The following is a 12,660-nucleotide window of genomic DNA, read 5'->3' on the forward strand; positions in this document are numbered from 1 at the left end:
CATGTTAAATATTGCCCTTGAAGGATCCAAAGTGGAAGGGAACAAGTAAAACTGTCACTATATGTGAATGACATGTTACTATATATAGAAAACCCTAAAGGCTCCACACAAAAACTGCTAGAGCTGATAAAAGAATTCAGCAAGGTAGCAGGACACAAGATTAACATACAGAAATCAGTTGCATTTCTTTACACTAATTATGAAATATGAGAAAAGGAATGTAAAGAAAAAAATCCCTTTTAAAATCTTATCCAAAAAAATAAAATATTTAGGAGTAAATCTGACCAAGGAGGTGAAAGACTTACACGTGGAAAACTACAAAACATTAAAGAAATTAAAGATGACATAAAGAAATAGAAAGATATCCCATGCTCTTGGATTGGAAGAATTAATGTTGTTAAAATGGCCATACCGCCCAAGGCAATCTACAGATTTAATGCGATCCCTATCAAATTACCCAAGACATATTTCACAACTGGAACAAATAATCTTAATATTTATATAGAATCACAAAAGACCCAGCATTACTAAAGCAATACTGAAGAAAAAGAATGAAGCTGGATGAATAACCCTTCCAGATTTCAGACAATACTACAGACCTATAGCAATGAAAACAGCATGGTATTGTCACAAAAATAGACACACAGATCAATGGAACAGAATAGAGAGCCAAAAAATAAACCCACAGACTTATGGCCAATTAATCTTCAACAAAGGAGGCAAGAATATACAATGGAGTAAAGACAATCTCTTCAGCAAATGGTGTTGGGAAAACTGGGAAGCTGCATGTAAATCAGTGAAGTCAGAACATTCCCTCATGCCATATACAAAAATAAACTCAAAATGGCTTAAAGTCTTAAACATAAGACAATACACTATAAACCTCTTAGAAGAAAACATAGGCAAACCATTATCTGACATGAATCTTAGCAACTGTCTCCTAGGGCAGTCTACCCAGGCAATAGAAATAAAAGCAAAAATAAACAAATGGGGCCTAATTAAACTTATAAGCTTTTGCACAGCAATGAAAACCATAAGCAAAATAAAAACCTATAGAATGGGAGAAAATATTTGCAAAAGATGAGACTGACAAGGCCTTAACTTCCAGAATATATGAACAGCTCATACAACTTAATAATAAAAAACCCCAAAAAACCCAATCCAAAAATAGGCAGAAAACCTAAACAAGCACTTCTCCAATGAAGACATACAAATGGCCAACAGGCACATGAAAAAATGCTCAATATCACTAATTATCAGAGAAATGCAAATCAAAACTACAACGAAGTATCACCTGACACCAGTCAGATGGACATCATTAAAAAGTTCACAAATGATAATGCTGGAGAGGGTTTGGAGAAAAGGGAACCCTCTTACACTGTTGGTAGGAATGCAGTTTGGTGCAGCCATTAGGGAAAATAGTATGGAGATTCCTTAAAAAACTAAAAGTAGACTTACCATATGATCCAGCAATCCCACTCCTGGGCACATATCCAGAAGGAACTCTAATTCGAAAAGCTATATGCACCACAATGTTCACAGCAGCACTATATACAACAGCCAAGACATGGAAACAACCTCAATGTCCATCAATAGGTGACTGGATAAAGAAGTTGTCATGTATTTATACAATGGAATACTACTCAGCCACAAAAAATAAAATAATGAATGCCATTTGCAGCAACATAGATGGACCTAGAGATAGTCATTTTAAGTGAAGTTAAGCCAGAAATAGAAAGCAAAATACCATATGATATCACTCATAGGTGGAATCTAACAAAAAAAAAAAAAGAAAAAAAGGACACTATGAACTCATCTACAAAACAGAAACAGACTTGCAGACACAGCAAACAATCTTATGGTTATCAGGGAAAGGGGATGGGAAGGGATAAATTTGAGAGTTTGAGATTTGCAAATGTTAGCCACTATATATAAAAATAGATTTTAAAAGTTTCTTCTGTATAGCACAGGGAACTATGTTCAATATCTTGTAATAACCTTTAATGAAAAAGAATATGAAAATGAATGTGTGTATTTATATGCATGACTGGGACATTGTGCTGTACACCAAAAACTGACACACTGTAACTGACTGTACTTCAGTTTAAAAGAAAAAGAAGACATATGTGCCAATTTTGTCCCATCAAGCTGTCTCTGCTTTTAATAAGTGCTATGTGTAAAACAGTCTCTGCTTAAAACTGGGTGTTTTGCAAAGTGAAAAGAATAACATTTCAGTCTGTGGGGATCCTCATTTTTCTATAGAATTTGCTGAAGAGACTTTCAAAAGAAAAAAAGTACAAATTATTTTGGGTTCAGCTCCTAACAATAAAACTCTAACTGAGAGCTAAGGTTTATTAAGAAAAGCAAACCATTTTCTATGAATGTATAAATATGATATTTATACTGTAAGATAAGCACTAAGCTATTCTAAGGAGCTATTTTGTCCACTATGGTAGCCGTTGGTCACCAGCTTTTCAGGGCTTGAAATGTGTTCAGTCTGAATATAGATGTGCTATATGTGTAAAAGACACACTCGATTTCAAACATTTAATGTGGAAAAAAGAATGTAAAGTATCTCAGGAAGCTTTTAGATTGATTACATGTTGAAATAACATTTTGGTTATATACTGTATTAAAAAGTTATTATTAAAATTAGTTTTACCCATCTCTACTGTTTTATGGGGCTACTAGAAAATTTAAAATTACATATATGACTTGCATTTCTGGACTTGCACTGTATTTCTATCAGGTAGCTCTGCTTTATAGTTTGAAAATCTGTAGGTAAAAACGCCCCTTTCTCTTTTGTACTTCAATCTGACTTAAAACAAAACAAAAAAGGAGGCATGTTTGTTAACAAAAGTTCCTTTTACGGAAAAGGAAACTTACGGATAAGGAAACTGAAAATCAGAAAAGTTTAGTGGCAGAGTTGGCAATTAAACACGAGATTTCAATATTCCATACTGAGGGCCAAGTCAATATGTTTAAAACCAAATATTTACATGACAGGTAGTATAAAAGCATAACATTTCATATTATAGTATGAAAGAAATTACTAAATTATGTCCACCTTTTACAGGTCACTGACCCTTTCGAATAAATGGTTGTGTTGCACAGCAGTTACACTCAACTTCTTCAAATACTTTTAAAAACACCTAATACACACTTTCAGATTCATTACAAATTAATGATGAACTCATTCCTTGATAGGTAACCATCCTTCCCATCTCTCATCAGAGTATACTGCCTGAAAAAACAAACACCAAAGTTCATCTTCAGTGAAAATGATGCTGCAGCTATCACTATTTATAGGATATACTTATGAGTCAAGGAAAAAGAACCTTTTGTTTCAGATTTGAAAACAAAATCTTGAAATGAGTTGAAACTGAGGCAAAAAACCTGAATGACAAATGAAGCAGATTACATAAATAGGATTTCATGTAATTGTGCACAACTTAAAGTCCCTAAATAAGTCAAACTAGAGTAGCAAACTCTCCTTGAAGATATTTGTTTTAATGGTATAAAAAGAAGAAGTAAAATGTAAAGACCCTTTAGAAGCTCAACTCTATGTCTGTATTATAAAAAAGAAATGTTCTTAGCCAACGGGAAGGTACAGCAGCAAAGATGACAATAGCTATTCTCTGCTAGTGAAAAAGGATACTCCTGTGAATATAAAATCAAAGATAAACTCTATTTTGTAGCATTCATCTTGAATAGGAAATTTCCTTTTTAATTTTTTCTTGTACCTTTTGTGGGGGAACTTGCTGAAGAATTCGAGGTAGACACTGAATGCCGCATCTACAAATCTTTCCGAAAGCAACCTAGGTTGCCCTTAATTTACAGCACTGTGTGGAAGACAGCTTGTACTAGCTCTCCAGAGCTGACTGCTAAATTTTCAGGAATTTTGAGAGCCTGTTAATACTATGTTGGTAGCTTGAAATTGGCCATGGTGGGATTATTTACACCATGGAAATTGGCAAATGTGAAAAGTCAGTGCCAGTTCCCCCAAGCGAGTTGTTAGACATGAAACAGCACACCCCTGGCAAACACTAAACCCCTTCCTAAATGACTAGGTGAAACAAACTTTTCTTTCCTTAGTTCTCTTTGATAAGCAACAGGAACATGTTCTTGATCTTGGTCTGAAACCATTCCAGAATAAGAAACTTCAAAGATTATCATTTGACATGATCTCGGATGGCCTGAACCATGCCCCCAGGCCCTGCTAACCCTGGGGCAATGTGTGGCCATTGGTCATTAATTACTCTGCCTGGCTCCTTGCCTCTGGGCCTCAACTCCACTTTCTTTGAGTCACTAGACAGGAGTTCTGCTGGCCGGCAAGGAGAAGAGGCTTGTAGAAGATTTACTGGCATTTTCTTCCCTCTTCTCAAGGAAACAGTTCATGTAGCCCAAAAAAGTGCAAAATACTTAATGTAATTATTTTTGAAAGTTATCCATAACAAATGAATTTTATAGAGAAAAGCAACTGAAACTATGTCAGATGTGCACTGAAGAATGCAGCTTCCAACATGAGGGCAGTATATGAGAATGCAATTATCCAGGCCAACTGTACAGAACCTGGAGTTGGACTAAATATGAAAAAAGAGGGAGATGAGAGGCTGATATCTTTGTAGTGCATTCACTCAAGCAATATGACACAAATTCTCTGTAGAGAATATGAGAATCAATTTAGGGATATCTGAAAGCAATTACGAATTTTCCAGAGAGGTATAAAGGAGCAAAAATAGTTTAAGGGCTAATTAAAGAATATTTGTAAGATGCTCTACTCTTTGTTTTAACAAAGCTTTTGCCTGCATTTCCATACCAAGGCTGGTGGTAGTGGACAGTTCTCGGGCAAGTAATAATAGCATATAGGATTTTAAGTTGAAAGACCTGGATAATATTCCTGGTCCTACCTGTTGCTTGTTGTGTGAACTTATGCAAATGACTTACCCTTTTTGTGTTTCAGATTGCTCATTAAATGAGGCTGTTATTTTCCCCAGCTAAGTTTGTATAAGGATCAAATGGGATCATGCATGGAAAAACACTTTGCAAGTAGTAAAACACTATGTAAATACAATATTAATTCTACTTTGGAAAAAAAGAAGTCATTAATCTCATTTCCTACATTGAGAAAGTTATTACCTGTGTCAACATGCATTATTTCAGTGAATACCAGATAAAGCTAGCTTAGAAATTTGCTGAAACAGTTAATAATGGCCTCAAAGAATCCTCTCAATCACTGTTTCACTACTGATTTGCAACCTCAAAGAAATCTCTACTTCCCTATTAAGATAACTTCTTTGTGTAAAAATGTTTTTTTCTATGATGCAAATATGCTATAATATGTTCCATCTAAATGTATGAAGGATATTTCAGTTTACCTCTTTAATATGTGGCACCTGCTTCATCTGAATACCAATATTTTAATGATGTTTGAAGGTAGTGACTGACTGGATAATACAGAAAGTAGGAATATATACACCATGGGGTTGACAAACACTAAAGATGGTCTAAAACACAGGAGGCAGCAAGGAAGGTAAATACATTCGGAGGAGGGGGCAGGCAAGAGTCTTAGGTGCAACAATTTGAAGTTGTGAGTCTGAGGATTGGATTCCTACCATTAACAAAAGATAAAAGTGTGGGCCCGAATATCTTCCAACACCAACGGCCCTGTGATCCCAACGGTTCTGAAGCTTTGAATTCCCATACTTTATTGTTCTAGTGGTTCTCTATTGATTCTAGTGGTAGCTAGGAGAAAGGAAGGTCAGGAAGGCAAAAGAAAGAACTGCATATGATCAGAGATGACTTATTTATCTGAACATTAAAAAAAATCAGTTTGAAGATGAGTCAATGTCACATGGCTGATGGGGCACTGGCTTGATGGCAGTGTGTGCCAGTAATCTGAAGGGACATCAGTAAAGCTTGCAGACACTAAGACAGCGGGCAGGAGCATGTTAGCTGTCATTAAACCTGATTTCTCCCAGTCCAAGGACCTGTAAGATTGCTCTAGTCATGATCAAGAGACAGAACTTCCAGATAGATGGGTCATCCTGCCAGATTTCCACTAAGGGCTTCTTCCTTTCTGCAGCAAAGACAGGAACCACTGTGTTTTCCCGCACCCCAAGCCTTGAATCTCCACCACTTTGCCTTCACAGACAAACCCAACTGGACTAGTCTGTGACCAAGAAGTGGCAATACCTTGTCCGAAGGGCAGGGAGATAGCAGCCCCCCAAGTTGGGGGCACATGTACAAAAAGGCCAGCCCAAAGCCTACACTAACAGTGAGGAGATGCTCAGTACTTGAAAGGGCTATGAACGGTATTGGCTCCAGAGCTATGGTCCTACGTAGCAGCAAATGTAGAAGAGTCCTGCGTTATTCCAGGAGTATGGACTCCAGGTGTCCACTAAGTGCTTTACTGCAAAGAGGATGAAGCTCTGGAAGTTTGATCTAGCTATGAATAAGCCACTCCAAGGAAAATGTTCACAAAATGTCTTCATGCTCCTTGTCTCGTTTGGATCTCACCATCACTCTGGAAAGAAAAGTATTAGTATCCCCATGTTCCAGACAAGGACAAGGAATCTCAGTAAAGTCCAACACCAGTTAGCAAGAAAGGCTGGATCAATCCTATTTTCCTTCCCCAAACCATGATGCAGCCCATTTTCTGATTATCCAGTGGCGGATAGCCTGTCTTACTAGGCTGATCTCAAAAGTTGAGCTGGAAAAGGCCACAGGGCCTCAGAGGCAAGTGTGAGAAATATCAAGCTATAAATGTGTAGCCAAATAAGAAATCACCACAGAACCTTCCCCTCCTCCTAAAATACTCATTGCTGTCATCTGAGTTTATGTTTTAGAAATGATTATGCAACACAGTAATAGTATAATCAATCAGTACATTATTCACAAGCCTTCTAATTCCCAAGCCAAGCTGATTAATGTGATTCCCAAGCCAAGGAATGTCAAGAAAGACTATATGCTATCACTCTATTTGGAAAATTCCTGCCATAAAACTAAGAATCATCACTGTAAGGAGCCTATGTGTCTGTATCTGTCACCTCTCCTTTAATTTCCAGTTTATGTTAATAATGGTCATTTCTTCAGGCTCTCAAGTCTTCCAACTAATTAGCAATGCTCAGGATATCTTCTTAACCTTGATTACTACTGCTAATTCTTGAAAATAATTAAACTTTATTTCACCAAAGTTTGAATATGTCTATTAAAAAATCCGTGGGAATTCATTTTCTCCACTAACCCTATTTAAGCCAGTTTAATGTGGAGATAACATAAATCATTGTAAATAATGTTTTCTTGTATTTAACACAACCTGAAATTTTCCAACTCAGCTTATTACTAATTCAGTTGTGTTTTCTCTAACAAAATATGTTGACTTGTTTAACATCTGTCTCCCTGAAAATTAATTAACTAATTAATTAATTAATTAATAGAGGTACCGGGGACTGAACCCAGGACCTCATGTATGTTAAGCATGCACTCTACCACTGAACTGTACAGTCCCCTCACCAAATTTTTAAGCTAGGTGATACTTAGGCCTTTAAAAATATTTCAAAGAATAGATTAAAAAAAAAGTTTTTCAGTTCCTCAGAAAGTTAAACCTAGAATTGCCATATGACCTAGCAATTCCACTTCTAGGTGCATACCCAAGAGAACTGAAACCATGTGCTCACAATAACACGTGTACACAAATGTTCACAGCAGCATTATTCATAACAGCCAAAACATGGAACAATCCAAATGTCCATCAACTGATGAACGGATAAATAAACTGTGATATAGCCCCACAATCGACTATTATTCAGCCATAAAGAAGAGAGAAGCTCTGATATATGCTAGATCATGGATGAAGCTTAAAACTATATTAAGTGAAATAAACAGGACACAAAAGGTCACATATTACATGATTCTATTTCCATGTAACATCCAGAACAGGCAAATCCATAGGGACAGAAAGTAGAGTGGTTGCCAGGGCTGAGGGGAGGTAGAAACTGGGAATGACCACTAATAGGTAAGGATTTCTTTCTGAAGTGATAAAAATGTTCTGGAATTAGATGATGGTAATAGTTCTACAACTCAGTGACTATCCTAAAAACCGTTAAATTGTACAATCTAAATGATGAGTTTTATGTTACAAGAATTATATCTCAAGTTTAAAAAATAAACTAAAGGCACAAGAACTGATTTGGACTGAATGACAGCTAATTTTACTACATATGTAAGGCAAGAAGAAGTGATATTTTACTCTATGTGTGTATTATATCGCTGAACCTTGTAATTTACATGTAGTGATGACAGGCATCTCTGAAGGCTAAACTTGGGATTATATACAACCAAAGCACAGCCCACAGCAGAAGCATGACACACTGTTTAGGGATGTGTGTGTTTAGGGACACAGATGACACCCACATAAGTATACTGCGGACATATCTGGGAGCGAGCCTCCCCTTCCCTGGCGGGCTCACTCCTGGGCCTAACTCATGGAGACGGAGCCGGCAGAGGGGCTGTTACTGGAGTTCTCTGGAGTCGGTCCATAAACCGCATCAGTCTGACTCTGCGGACTCCGCCAGTGGACGGACAGTTGGGAACTGGAGAATTTTCCAGGCATCCTCCAACCTGCCAGAGAATGACGCGAGTGTGTGCAAACTTCCTGGGAACCAGCCCTGTCTTCTCAGCTGCCAGGTGGACTGATGGGCGTGTGCCCCGGGGGGCTGAAGGCAGCATACCTTGCAGACCCGGAATCCAGGCACACACGGAAGGAAGGGCTCCAAGGGCTCCCTGCTGGCCCAGCCAGCAGGCCGGGTTTATAGGCATCAAACCCCGGAAACTCTACATTTGTAACCTGGAGTGCTAAGTACCGTGGTTTCTATTCTTTTCTACACTTCAAAAGGCAGAGAGTTTTCAAAGTTACAAGTGTGTCTAGAATCCACTTCTATGTAGTATCTACTCCTTAAGAGGACTCCTGGGTTGGAATACAAAGCTTAAAAGCTGCTCTCTTAGAATTTTAAAAATTACCTTCATTTCAAATATTTCCATTCCCAAGTGGTTTCAAAATTAACTTCAATAATGTTCAAATCATGATTTTTACTGTTACGAATGAAAATTTTAAATCCTCTATCTCATTTCTCTATAGAGGATCTAGCCAAATTCTTATGCTAGAACAATGGAAATGATCACATCTCTTCTACAGAAAAGTCTCTGCCAGGGCTCTCATTAGCCTCCCATCACAGGATATGTGCAAAATGACTCCTGGGCTTGAGATGAAATATTCATTTTATCTCATATAAGAGGGGGGAAATTGCCACTTCAAAGTGATCAAGAGCAGAGCAGTTTATTAAAGCAGGATTCGAGTGCTGGAAGGAGCCTGAGGGCTCAGAATTCTGACTACCCTCAGTCCGTCGGTGAGGAGGTGACGTTTGGGGAAGCTGGGGTTGTATCGTCTGCAGCCAAGCTCTGGATCTTCCCACTCCAGATCCAATGCTCCCCTCACGACAGCATGCCATTACCAGATCAACCAAAAATTCTCAAAGGTGAGCCCAAACCTGGCTCAGAGAGATTAAACAGTCCAATCAATTCAGTTCACTTCTACCCAACTCAACTTTAAATTGAGCACCAAACATGTTAAGGTGCAGGGCCAGATAAGGAAGGATGGCAAGGGGGGCAAAAATAAGTAAAATCTCATCTCTGTTCTTGAAGAACTTGGTATCTGCTCAAGGAGGTAAGACACATTTGCAAGTACCTATAATGTGGAGTGTTCAAAACAAAACTAGATGAGTTGGGAGAAGAGCAGTTCCAGCAGGAGGTAACAGGACAGAGAGATGGCAGTGACAGAGGAAGGGTCACGGACGTGAGTGCCACCGAGGAGGCAGAGGACAATGAGCTGAACACGGTGACAGAAAGGGTGTGGTGGTGAGGGGAAGGGCCAGGAGAAGCCTTCCAGGTTTCCACACTAGAAGCCTTGGACAATGGTGAGGGTCTCTGTGGACTAGCATGGGGTAGGCAGGCAGCTGAGGAATGATAACGGCTGTGTTATCACACACGTTCTGAGAACATTTTAGGTCCACTAAAGGGGAAAAAAATTGGGTGTTATGGCCTTTGACTATCATGAAGTCCAACAGACCACTTTTACTTCTCTCCCCACCCCTGTTGCCTCTCACTGCTGTCTCCCCTGTCACACATGACTGCACCTTCCAGTTGGGGTATTCATGTTGTTGTCACTTCATGCAGCAAAATTAACAAAGGGACTTTCGTGAGGTCACTGGGCTAGAAAGTGGCAGAGCCAACACCAGACTCCAAGGATGGCCCAGGACTGGACTTCTGGCCCCTGGGCACCCTTTCCTCCATAACGCTCCCTGTAGAGTAGATGAGTTTCAAGGAGGAGTGGCAGAAATAGAAATTATTTTTCCAAAACTTAGTCATGTTGGTAAAAAATATGTAAGAAAAAGCAACGTCACATGATCATTAAGAACACTTGATAATGAAGGGCAGTTTACACATACTTATATTCCCTTTTAACTTCTGTTGAATGCTCAGAGAGAGGAAACCCATCTGAGTGAGAAGGCGGACCGGCTGAAAAATGCATAATAAGAGGGATGGGTAGAAATCAGACAGCGTTCAGACACAGTGTGACAGCCAGAGTCCAGCAGTGGGTAGGTAACTCAAGCCTGATTGGAAAACATTAAAAACAAAACAAAACAAAAAAACAAAACCCACATCTTACTGCCTCTTAAGATAAAAAGGCCCATTGGTCCTGGTGGAAGGGCTGACTCGGCCTTTAAACAGCCACTCTCTCTGCCTCTTGTCATTTTTATTCCACCACGAATGCCTGGAAGTGGGGCTGGGGTCAGTGGCCTCTGCAGGCAAACATGATGGATGGAGTTTATGGGCACAGAGAGGGAAGAGGCTTTTTTTTTTTTTTTTTTTTTTTTAAGATCACACAGATTTTAGCAGCCTTACTTCTGGGAAAAGTGAAATTTCACATAGCATCTATGAACAGAAAAAAGACTGGAAACATGCTCTAAAATGCTAACCACAATGTTAACTTGTGAGACCAGAGGTGATTTTTGTCTCTAGCACTTTTCTGTATGCTCTAAAATTTCTACCAAGAATATTATGCATTAACCTTATAATCAAATAAAAAAGTTTTATTTTATAACACAGTGAAATTTTAGTGCTATTTGAGCTTAAACTATATACTATTTTATGTTATGCTGAATTTTATTTTGGATAGCCACTAAAGTCAGCTTCACATGTTAATTTTTAGGTTTTTCACAAAATATCCTATGTTTCTGTCAAGTAAATGATTATCTTCACACAAACACACACTCTGAGACCATTTTAGATTGATCGAAAGAAAAAAAAATTGGGTGTTGCACCTTTCTGACTATCAGGGAATCCAAGAACCCACTTTCACTCCTTATGCTCTCCGACTCTGCTGTCTCCACTGCCATCCCCTCTGTTACTGATGAGAGAAAGAACAAGATAAAGAAAACCCAGGACATTCACAAAACTCGTGAGGACAATTACCACATGAAGGTCTTATAAACAGGAGCCAGGATAGCCTCACAAAGCACAACTCTGATGGCTCAGAGCCAGTCGTCCACAGGGCTAAGCTGCTGCCAAGGGACAGCTCCCCTGGGCAGGGATGGGGTGAGACAGAGTCGTGAAGTGAAACTCATCTGCACTGAACTTGAGAGAGAGATGGAAGTATCAACGAGACCCAATCATCTATTCAATCACTCTGGAAAGTGTACAGCTGCAGGGGACCTCAACCTTGATACGTGGCTTTAGAACAGAGTGCTTCAACTTTGAGGTTTCCTCTCCAAATGGCTCAGATTTTCCACATCAACCTTCAGGTGCTTTGCAAGAGATGACAGTTGTGTAACCAGCCATAACATTGTGCTGGTAATGAAAAGGTCTCAGTTTATCATCTTATCTGCAATCAGTTTGTCATAGCACCTCTTTCTTACTTTCGACTTCTTCTCGATTTGACTCACTCACAGTACCCCTTTTCTTCTTGCAACCTAATCTGGTTACGAGATGCAGCACTAATGTTTTACTGGGCTCAGTTATTCCTACCCAAATTACAGCAACGACACGCATAACAATTGGTATTTGCCTTCTGAATGTGTACAATAACTCGCCTTACAATGGGAGATGGCTCATGGCCTTGGAACCAGGTACACTTCCATCAAAATAAGAACAGTCACGTGGTCCAGAGAAACACTCACGTGGCTAGAAAGGCCTCCCACATCACCTTACCAGCTCTTTGCCATGAGGTAAACAGGATCCTTTATGGAACCCATACAAATCACTACCTTCTCAATTTATTTATAAGGTCCACTTGCATGAAGTTAGGATTAACAGTTAAATATAGGTTTAAAAATAAACAGAAAACAAGCAAACAAGTCCTTCCTGTTGAGCTGCAAGTTTCTCTCTCCTCCCTCGCACTCCTACCCCTATTAACTCTCTTAATTACATTAAAAGGATCTGGAGCGAAGATCTTACTAATAATTAGGGGTGACTTGTGTGTGTTTTTCATTTTCTATCTGCAAACCAGGAATACAGGATTGGATCCAGACCAAATATGAAATTCAGTAGGTCCCTCCTATGTCCACAGCTTAGCATGCAAACTTTGGTATGTAAAAAAACCTT

The 12,660-nt window shown here is 39.0% G+C and overlaps 1 protein-coding gene across 5 annotated transcripts in view; it reads right to left on the reverse strand.

Moving 5' to 3' along the window:
- LEF1 (lymphoid enhancer binding factor 1) overlaps positions 1 to 12,660 on the reverse strand; it is a 108,544-nt gene that overhangs the window by 45,157 nt on the left and 50,727 nt on the right. The window lies entirely within an intron of this gene.

This window comes from Camelus ferus, chromosome 2, assembly GCF_009834535.1.
Source record: "Camelus ferus isolate YT-003-E chromosome 2, BCGSAC_Cfer_1.0, whole genome shotgun sequence".
Lineage (NCBI taxonomy): Eukaryota > Metazoa > Chordata > Mammalia > Artiodactyla > Camelidae > Camelus > Camelus ferus.